This window comes from Bos mutus, chromosome 16 (genome assembly GCF_027580195.1).
Source record: "Bos mutus isolate GX-2022 chromosome 16, NWIPB_WYAK_1.1, whole genome shotgun sequence".
Lineage (NCBI taxonomy): Eukaryota > Metazoa > Chordata > Mammalia > Artiodactyla > Bovidae > Bos > Bos mutus.
The window spans coordinates 7,710,294-7,720,269 of NC_091632.1; the positions used below are offsets into that span (position 1 = coordinate 7,710,294).

The 9,976-nt window shown below is 46.0% G+C and overlaps 1 long non-coding RNA gene across 1 annotated transcript in view; it reads right to left on the reverse strand.

Moving 5' to 3' along the window:
• LOC138991230 (uncharacterized) overlaps nt 1-3,813 on the reverse strand; it is a 51,612-nt gene extending 47,799 nt beyond the window's left edge. Inside the window, exon 1 of the long non-coding RNA XR_011467196.1 lies at nt 3,034-3,813. This is a non-coding gene — a long non-coding RNA (uncharacterized lncRNA). The remainder of the gene's footprint in view (nt 1-3,033) is intronic.
• Between the last annotated feature and the right edge of the window lie 6,163 nt (nt 3,814-9,976).

Consider the following 9,976-nt stretch of genomic DNA (forward strand, 5'->3'; position numbering starts at 1 on the left):
TATGAGTGGCTCCTGTCCGCGTAAGCTCTGCAAAACCGGTGCCTGTTCCTTAGCGATAAGGGTTGGATTCCTCTGCTTGTTGACAAAACTGTTCAATCATTAATTTATCCAACTAATAGTTACTGCGTGTTTATTATGTTCCAGAGCCTCGAAGAGAGCTAACTCTTACTACGTGGTAGCAGTTTCGGACGAATGTGCACTACATGTGAACCTAAGCTTTTGCAGTTTTTTGAATATGTTGAATTGATACCACCATCAAGATAAAACTCCTAAGGTGATTATTGTTTTCTTTTTTAAAATGTGTTTCTTCTGTTTTAAATTATAAGCCTCTGGGAGCAAGGACTGAATCCAGGCTGTTTTCATTTTTCCTCATAGACACTGTCGAAGGCCCTCAATATTTTCTGCAGATACTAACTGAGATACAAATATGTAAGTGTACAAATATAATAGTCATTTATTAGCATGGAAGGCAAAATGTTGATTGAACAAGTGTAATTAAGCAGAAAATTCCTATTGTTTATAATCAGTTATTCCATACATCCAGGCTTCCCTGATGGCTCAGTGGTAAAGAATCCACCTGAGAGGCAGGAGATGAGCGTTCAATCCCTGGATCAGGAAGATCCCCTGGGGGAGGAAACGGCAACCCATCCCAGTATTCTTGCCTGGAAAATTCCGTGGACAGAGGAGCCTGGTGTGCTACAGTCGAAAGGGTTGCAAAGAGTCGGACATGACTGAAGGACGGAATATGCACACCTTCCATCCATCCATCCATCCATCCTCTGTCCACCCCTCCATTCATTCACCCATTGATTTATTTATTCATCATGTTTTTGTTGATATCCTATCATTTGTCAAGAATAATGCAGATGATAAGGATAAAAAGGTAAATATGTCAGACATTGGGCTTCCCAGGTGGCACAGTGGTAAAGAATCTGCCTGTCAGTGCAATAGATGCAAGAGACACAGGTTTGACCCCTGGGTTGGGAAGATCCCCGAAGAAGGAAATGGCAACCCACTCCAGTTTTGTTGCCTGGAGAATCCCAGGGACAGAGGAGCCTGGCGGCTACAGTCCACAGGGTCGCAAAGAGTGGATGCAACTAAACAGTTAACAGCAGTGGGCTCTGCAGTTTCAGGGAGATTGTGCTTTTCTGAGGGAGAATGTAAACCAACAGTTACATGTTCTGATAAATGAGAAGAAAGAAGCTGAACAGATACACCCTAGAGAACAATGAGAAGACGTTACCTTAGATTATACTCCTCCTGAAGGAGGTGACATTTAATAGGCACTGACAGAGAATTTTGTTACTTGCAGGAGCAAAGGCTCCAGCAGAGGAAGAGCTTGGTGACACCTTCTGTCCTGGGTTGACGATGTCCCCACCAAAATCCACACCTGCCCAGACACCTCAGGATGTGACCTGATGTGGGTCTCTACAGATATTATCATGTTAGAATGAGGTCATCCTGGCTTGGGCCCTCATCCAAAGACTAGTATCCTTGTAAGGGGAGAGGGCCCTGGACACAGACACGGGAAAGAAGGCCATCCCACACGAGAGGCAGAGGTGCCAGGCGTGCTGCCATGAGCAGAACAGCAGGGGTCCCCAGCAGCCAGCAGAGGCCAGGGGGGGTCATTCCTGCACCCTGCAGGGGGGGCCTGGCCCTGCCAACACCTTGACCTTGGACTTCTAGCCTCCTAAGCTATGGGAAAAAAGTTCTCTTGCTTAAAGCCATTCAGCTTGTGATAATTTGTTACAACTGCCATAGAGAAATGATGTGCCTAGGAACTGTCAGAAGACCTCTTCTGAGCCCACTTTTCTAGTTCATTATTTGTTATAAAGTTATTTCTCTCCCATTTATAGTCCCTCTCATTTAGGTGGGACCTGCCTCATCAGATGGAGAAGGAAATGGCAACCCACTCCAGTGTTCTTGCCTGGAGAATCCCAGGGACCGGGGAGCCTGGTGGGCCACCGTCTATGGGGTCACACAGAGTCGGACACGACTGAAGCAACTTAGCCTCATCAGAGGGACCGAACAACCATCAGCACATAAGTCTGACTCAGGCCTGGAGAACACTGTGACCATTCAAAGATGGCCTGAGACTCTAGGGGAACCACTGCAGTCTGATGCGCCTGAGCACCGAGGTTGCTGTAACGTTCTCCTGGCTTAGTGATCCCCTGTGTGGTTTTAGTGTCCTGGAAAACTCCTAAGTTTTCAAAATCAAATTTAAGTGTTCCATTGTCTGTAAAACCTTCTCTGCTGCTTTCTCACTGTGTGATCAATACCTTTTGCTTAATTTCCGTACCTGCCACCCTAATTTATTCTGGTGTATTGGGCACCCACCCACAGTGTTTGAGGCCCTGTGCTCCACAGTAGAGATTTAGGGAAAAAGTGATGGCGGCCGCTCTCGGAGAATTTATAAACAATCCGGCAAGAATGAAAATATAAGCCAGCACTAGCGATATAGCATAAACATCATATGACAGAGATGCATTCAAAACACGTCATTCGACTGATTCAAACTGGTAATTGACAGCAGGAACTTAATTTTTGATGAAAGGGTGTTTCATATGATGAATAGATGTGTCATGAGAAAGAGGTCATACTTGCATGAACCAGTGAGTCAGAAAGGCTGAGTGGAGAAACGTCTTTGGAGATGAGCCATCGGAAACCAGGAGAAAAACGGGGATCGGACACGTGAAGGCCACGTCAGTGTTAGCACAAAGGAGAAAAGAAGAGGCCCCAAGCCAGGGAGACGTGAGAGATTTTAAAAAGAAGAGGAGATGAACAAGAAATTTAAAAGGAATGGAGAAAATAAGGTGAAAAATATATAGAAGTGATTCAATGTATGTAAAATTGATATTCCTAAGAAAGAAAAGTACTGAGACAGAAAACAAAACTAAAATCAAATATTGAATTATGGACACAGATAGATGTCTAATACATTGACTAGATGCCAAAGACATAGGAGGGAAAACAGAGAAGGGGTGAGAGAGCCAATAACTGTAATGACTAAGGATAAATTGGAATATTCTTTACCGTCTGATTCTTGTTTGTGTCCGTTCTAATTGTTCCTCAATAGTGGAGACAGTGAAGGGGCTCACTGAAGCAGTTATGGTGGAGCATTTTGCAAACGCCAGCCACATGGTGGGGCTGCCTGATGAAAACCGCTCGCTCCCACCACCCCTGGGAGAAATGCTGTCCCCAGGAACTCTTCCTGCAGGAAGCTCCAGGGCCTCTGTCATGGGCAGAAAGAGACACCGGCCTTGTGACCCCGTGAAGACTGCTCAGCAGGGCTCCGGGTAGGCTCAGAGGCAGTGAAGAATACCACGGACAAGCAGAGAGTTTTGCTTAAGAGCCGTAGAAGTAGGACGTTATTGAAGCAAAAACAATAATAAGCAAAACAAAACAGTTCATTTCTCCCCTTCTAGATCCGTCTTCCAATCTCAAAAAATAAAATCTAGCAAAACTCAGATTCATCCAAAATACTTTTACTCTGAGGAGATGTAAATATAAGTTCATTTAAGCAAGTGGTCCTTACGATTTCTGTCCTGTGGGTCACTGGAGAAAATAATTAATTGTGAGCAATAAAAGCCAAGTTCTGACTTTTAAAACTAAATTCCCAGGGAAGGCAGCACTGCATTCCTACCGGACTGTTTACTGAATGAATGTGGCTGGCTAATACTTTCACGAGTACGGAGAAATTCAGCACGGAAAAGGCTCCCTGGGGTCTTTCACTGGCACGAAGTAGGCAGAGAAGATGAAAATCCATGGGAACGTAGAGGAGGCTTTCCACGTCAGCTTAAGACTTTCAGAAAGTGTTCAGAACGAGAACACTGATGAACCGAGTTCTTTAAGACAGAGTAACACAATACTGGGTGGCGGGTGGGGCGGGGAGGAGAAACTATTTCAAAAAAAAAGATAAAAAATAGCAAGGAATGGTTGCATAAATAACCCAGCATTTTTGCAAAACCACAAGTTATTTGGACTCATGATACCCACAGGATGAGTAAGACTTAGCTGGGGGAAGACGTGAAGGGACGGGTATTTTCGGCAGAGAAAACTGTGTGGGAAGACCCTGGGGAGAGGGGCAGGCGCCTCTGCAGAGCTGAAGGGGAGCATTGTGGAGGGCCCCCGGGGGGATCTGGGGGTGGGAGGCTGGGCGGGGCCGCCTCCATTGGTGACTGGCAGGCAAGTTAAAGGTGGTATTTTGTCCTTAGCTCACAGAGAAGCTATTAAGGGCTTTACAGAGGGATGGACACCCTGCGGAGGACGGATTAGGAGGAGGCAAGCGTAAGCACAGGGAAAGCAAAGCAAGGCTGTACTTAGCCAGGCAAGACACGACAGAGGTGTGGGCCGGGCTTGTGGTCCTAGGGTTGAAGAAAGACAGGTCAACGAATAGGAATGACAAAACCTAAGAGAATTTGGGTGGCAAGGGTCCATTTAATTTACAGCTGTGGGGACATGTGGAATTTTCAGATTTGTAAGTTGGGATGTGACTTGACCTGACCATTGTATGATGGATCAAAAGAGCAAAGGCAGCCTGGGTTTTCTGAACAAGTCAGCGAGAAAGAGAAAAAGGGGACATAGTGACAGAAAACACTAAGAAGACAGCGTACCCAGCTCCTGATGAGTGACGAGTAGGAATGATGGAGGATGGAACGTCAGATGAGCGGATCTCTGGCGGAGGTACCAAGTGCAGGGCTGTGACTGAGGGGAAAACTGTAGGAGACAGAAGATTTGGGGAGTAAATAATACATTGACATTGGATGTGCTCAGCTTGTGGGGCATCTCAGAGTGTGTCTTCCCTGGATCGGGAAGACCCCTGGTAGAAGGGCATGGCAACCCACTCCAGTATTCCTGCCTGGAGCATCCCATGGACAGAGGAGCCTGGAGAGCTGCAGTCCATGGGGTTGCAAAGGAGTCTGACGTGACTGAGCAACTAACACGGTAACTTTCCACTTTGAGAGTGTGTAGGAACAGGTAAGAGGCTTGGGAGGAAGGCCTGGACGCATCAGAGAGAATCAGTCATCAAGGCAGAGGTGACGTTTGAAGGCACAACTTCGCATGATTGTTCTAGAAGGATATTTGAGACAATTAGGATGCTAAACCTCTCGTTGCTGTTTTACCCAGCGACTGGACGCTTAAGGCACATGCCCCTCACACCCAGCCCTTTCCTCATGCAGAGGTTTTGAGCACGGACGCAAGTTCACCCCAAGGTGAGAGGGCCACAACAACCACCAAAACAAAACAGACCCATTTTCAGAGTTTCCGTGTCATGTCTAAGTGACTGAAAGCCACTGATACAGACTCATCAGCACAGGCGTCGCTGAGGAGCAGCAGAAGTGCCTGAGATAGTGGCCCTCACACAGTGGGCTCTCAGAACACGCGCTGAATGTTGGCCACAGCGAGAGAACACTGAGCAAGACGAAAGCAGAAAGCAGTTGAAGAGGACAAAGGAAAACTAGGAAAGATGGTGCCAAAGAAGTGATAAAACCCAGATAAAAACTGTCAAAAGTACGTGGGTGGGTTTATCACACTCTATTTTTAGGGGATTTCAAGTTTTTTTAAATCCTGAAGTATATCTGATTTACAGTGTTGTGTTAATTTCGGGTGTACAGCAAATAAATTCAGTTATATGTGTGTGTGTGTGTGTAATAAATATTCTTTTTCACATTCTTTTCCCTTAGGAGTTCTTAGAAAATATTGAGTATGGTTCCCTGTGCTATACCATAGATCCTGTTGTTTACCTATTATATATATATACACACACACACACATTATATATATATATATACACACATGCACACACATTTTTTATATATACACACACACACACGTTTTATATATATATATATACACACAATTTTATATATATACACACACACATTTTATATATGTATATATAAATAAATAATAGTGTGTGTGCTCGGGGCTTCCCTGGTGACACTAGTGAGGAAGAATCCACCTGGCAGTGCAGGAGACCCAAGAGACCCAGGTTTGACCCCTGGGTTAGGAAGATCCCTGGAGTAGGGAATCGCCACTGACTCCAGTATTCCTGCCTGGAAAATTCCATGGAAGAGGAGCCTGGTGGGCTACAGTCCATGGGGCCTCAAAGCGTCGGCCACAACTGAGCCGCTGAGCACGCACAGCCCACGCTCATCTCAGACTCCCAGCTTGTCCCTCTCCCACCCTTTCCTCTCTAGTAACCGTAAGTTTACTCTGTCTGTGAGTCTGCTTCTCTTTTGTAAATAACTTCATCTGTGTCGTTTTAGGTTTCACAGACGAGTGGCGTATGATAAAGTGTGTCTCTTCTGGCTCCCTTCACTTCGTATGATGACCCAGGTCCATCCGTGTCGCTGCAAGTGGTGTTGCCTCATTCTTTCCTGCGGCTGAGCAGTACTCCATTTTATACATGCACCACGTCTTCATCCGTTCCTCTGTCCATCAGTGGACATTTAGGTTGCTTCCATGTCTTGGCTGTTGGAAACAGTGCTGTTACGAAGCCTGGGGTGCATGTATCTTTTGGAATTCTGGTTTTCTTTGGAGATACATACACATATCTCTCTCTCTCCGGGAGTGGGACTGCTGGATCGTGTGGTGACTCTGTTATTTGCTTTTCAAGGTACCTCTGTACTGTTCTCCACAGTGGCTGCGCCAGTTGACATCCCCACCAGCAGCGTAGGAAGGCTCCTTTTGCTTCACACCCTCTCCAGCATTTATTGTTTGTAGACTTTATGGTGGCTATTCTGATGGGTGTGAAGTGATACCTCAATGTAGTTTTAACTTGCATCTCTCTAATAATTAGCAACGTTGAGCATTTTCTCGTGTGCCTGTGGGCTGTCTGTCATCTCTGGAGAAATGTCTGCTTAGATCTTCTGTCCACGCTCCATTTTAATTAAGTTTTCATGGATGTACAGTTGATTTCCAGTGTTGCGTTAGTTTCGGATGTATAGCAAAGCGATTCAGTTATGTATATTCTTTTTCAGGTTTTTTACAGGATATTGGGTGTTGTTTCCTGTGCTATATAGTAGTCCATCCTGTTTATCTCTTTTGTATGTAGTAGTTTATATCTGTTAACTGCAAATGCCTGATTTTTCTCTCCCCTTCTCCACTGCCTTTGGTAACCATAAGCTTCGTTTCTATGTCTGTGAGTCTGTTTCAGGTTTATCACACTATTTTAATTGTTTCTTTCCTCTGATTTAAATAGATTTCAGGCTTCTGTCCACCAAAGCTAATAATAGCCACGTGGGCAACCATCTCTGAGCTGCATCCTAAACAAGGCGAATTCGGGACAAACGACGTTTCACTCAGTAAGACAGCCTTCCTTGAACATCACCCCTTTACCTGCCTCTCAAAGCAAACATCAGAAAGCTGGGGATAACTGACTATAGCAGCAAAACCACTAACAAACATTTTTAAGGATGAAGTATTGGTAACAAATTGTGTAAGTCAGCCCCCACGAACAATCACAACACATATGCAAGCATGGGGAGGTGTTGAGACTGGGGGTTCTTGACTGGGAGCTCCTTTGAACTTTTGTCTTCTGAGCCTGTGGCATATGGTAGGCACTCCATAGGATGTCTGATGAAGTAGAGCAAACGGAATTTCCAAACTGGGAACCGGGATTTTCTTTAGCTTCTACCTTCCGGAATGCTTCTGATCCACCAACTCTTGCCTCTGGCTGGCTGCCACCTACTCATCCTCAAAACCTCTGCCTAGATGTCACCTCCACCAGCCTTCCTGCAGCCTCCCGGCCCCTCTCACCCCTGGATTGCCTCTCCCCTCCATCATCTCAGGGCTGAGTTAGAGGCCCCTTGTACTAGCTGCTAAGGAGGGGGGGTTCTCAAGGAAGGGCAGTGTCACACCCCTCCTTTCTGACATTTGACCATATCTGGAGACATTTTTGGTGACGAGATGGTGCATTGGCATCTACTGAGCAGAGGCCAAGGATGGTGCCAAACATCCTCAAACACACAGGACAGCTCCCCGCATCTCAAAATCACCTGCCTTAAGTGCCCTTGAAACTCAGAGAAGCCCTGTGCGAAAGCCTTCCTGTGTATCTCCCGTGTATCTATCATGCTGGGTGGTAGTTCCTTTTATCTACACTTTATACCCTTTACAGACAGAAACTTTTATCTGCTTTATTCAAATTATATGGCATCACAGGCCACAGTGTTGCACTTACAGACCAAGGGCCATGAATTAATTTGTTGCTGGAGCCTTTCATTTCTAGTGTCTGGTCTCAAACCCCGAACAGGAATGAGCGAGTACACGTTACCTTCTTCTTGCCTGCTGCAGACTCATCTCTCGACTCCTGGCCCATTCACGTGATCTTGGCGAATCTGCCAGCGTCTTTGTTATCTCAGTATTTCCAGTTAGACTCTGTTGCTGTGTATGATGTGGAGTTTTATTCTTTTTGTTGTTGTTGTTCAGTCATTAAGTCGTGTCCAACTCTCTGCGACCCCATGGACTGCAGCCTGCCAGGCTCCTCTGTCCTCTACTATCTCCTGGAGTCTGCTCAAATTCGTGTCCATTGAGTCAATGATGCTGGCTAACCATCTCATCCTTTGTCGCCCCCTTCTCCTTTTGCCTTTATTCTTTAAGATTGTGTATATACAATTTTAAAGATAAACTTTTCCCGAGCATTAACCCTTGGGGTGCCAGACCACTCACATTTCTGCATGATGTAAAGTGTGTCTTTCTTTCCTCCACTGGCTTCCATCTTTGCTGCGCCTCTGCAGGCATGGAAAGAGGCCACAGACTTACCGTCATTCTGTTGCCCAAGAGTCTTCACTGGGGACAGATATTTGAATGGATTCATTTCCTATTACAGCACCTTGTTCTCCCTCATCTGCATTTTACTTACCTACTTTAAGAACTGACAGAGGTTGGTTCAGTGTAATTTCCTTCAACCGACAGCCCTGGTGCCTGTTTTTCTGTTAGTTTTGTGTTTAAACGTTCAATGGATTTGTTTTCTGTTCCTTTTTCAGCCAGTAACTTGTGAGACCCCCTCAAGGGATAATATTATCTTCTCTGAACAATCTGGACAATGATGTCAGCCCACCAGGAAGGGGATGCTGGCAGCGTGGCTCCTGGGAGATGAGCATCTGTCTGGTTTCCCACGGAGCTCATCTGATGGCACACCAAGGTGTGCATTTCCACGGGACCTCGGGGACCCCACTGAGAGAGCCAGCACGGTATTTACTACTGCTCACTCTTTAGGAAAAGGGGGAGCAGAGCAGTAGCACAAGCAAGGACTTTGGAGTCCGCGAGACTTGCCTTTGAGACTTGGCATTGTTATTCTTTTTAGTTCTGTGACTAGGAGCATTCTTAACTCCATCTTCCTTATCTGTAAAGGCGTGCTAAGTCACTTCAGTCATGTCCAACTCTCTGTGACCCCATGGACTGTAGCCCGTCAGGCTCCTTTCTCCGTGGGATTCTCCAGGCAAGAATACTGGAGTGGGTTGCTGTGCCCTCCTGCAGGGGGGTTGAACCTGAGTCTCTTATGTCTAGTGCATTGGCAGGCGGGTTCTTTACCACTAGCACCACCTGGGGGGCCCCTCCTTATCTGTAAGCAGGAGGTAATACCTACTTCAGATGCTTAAAGAATCAACACATGCAAATATTTAGCAAGTGATCAGACCAGTACTCAGTATTCAGTAAATTCAAGCCCCTTAATTTTCCAAATGGGGCTTCCCTGGTGGCTCAGCTAGCAAAGAATCCGCCTGCAATGCAGGAGACCTGAGTTTGATCCCTGGGTTGGAAAGATGCCCTGGAGAAGGGAATCGCAACCCACTCCAGTGTTCTTGCCTGGAGAATCCCATGGACAGGGGAGCCTGGTGGGCTACAGTCCATGGAGTCATACTTTTTTTTTTTTTTTTTTACAGGTAATCGCCTGATAGTGAATTAAAGAGTTCAAGTATAAGATTCACTCTGAAATCCTTTTTCTAATGAAAGCGCGATGGGTGCACTGAATCAA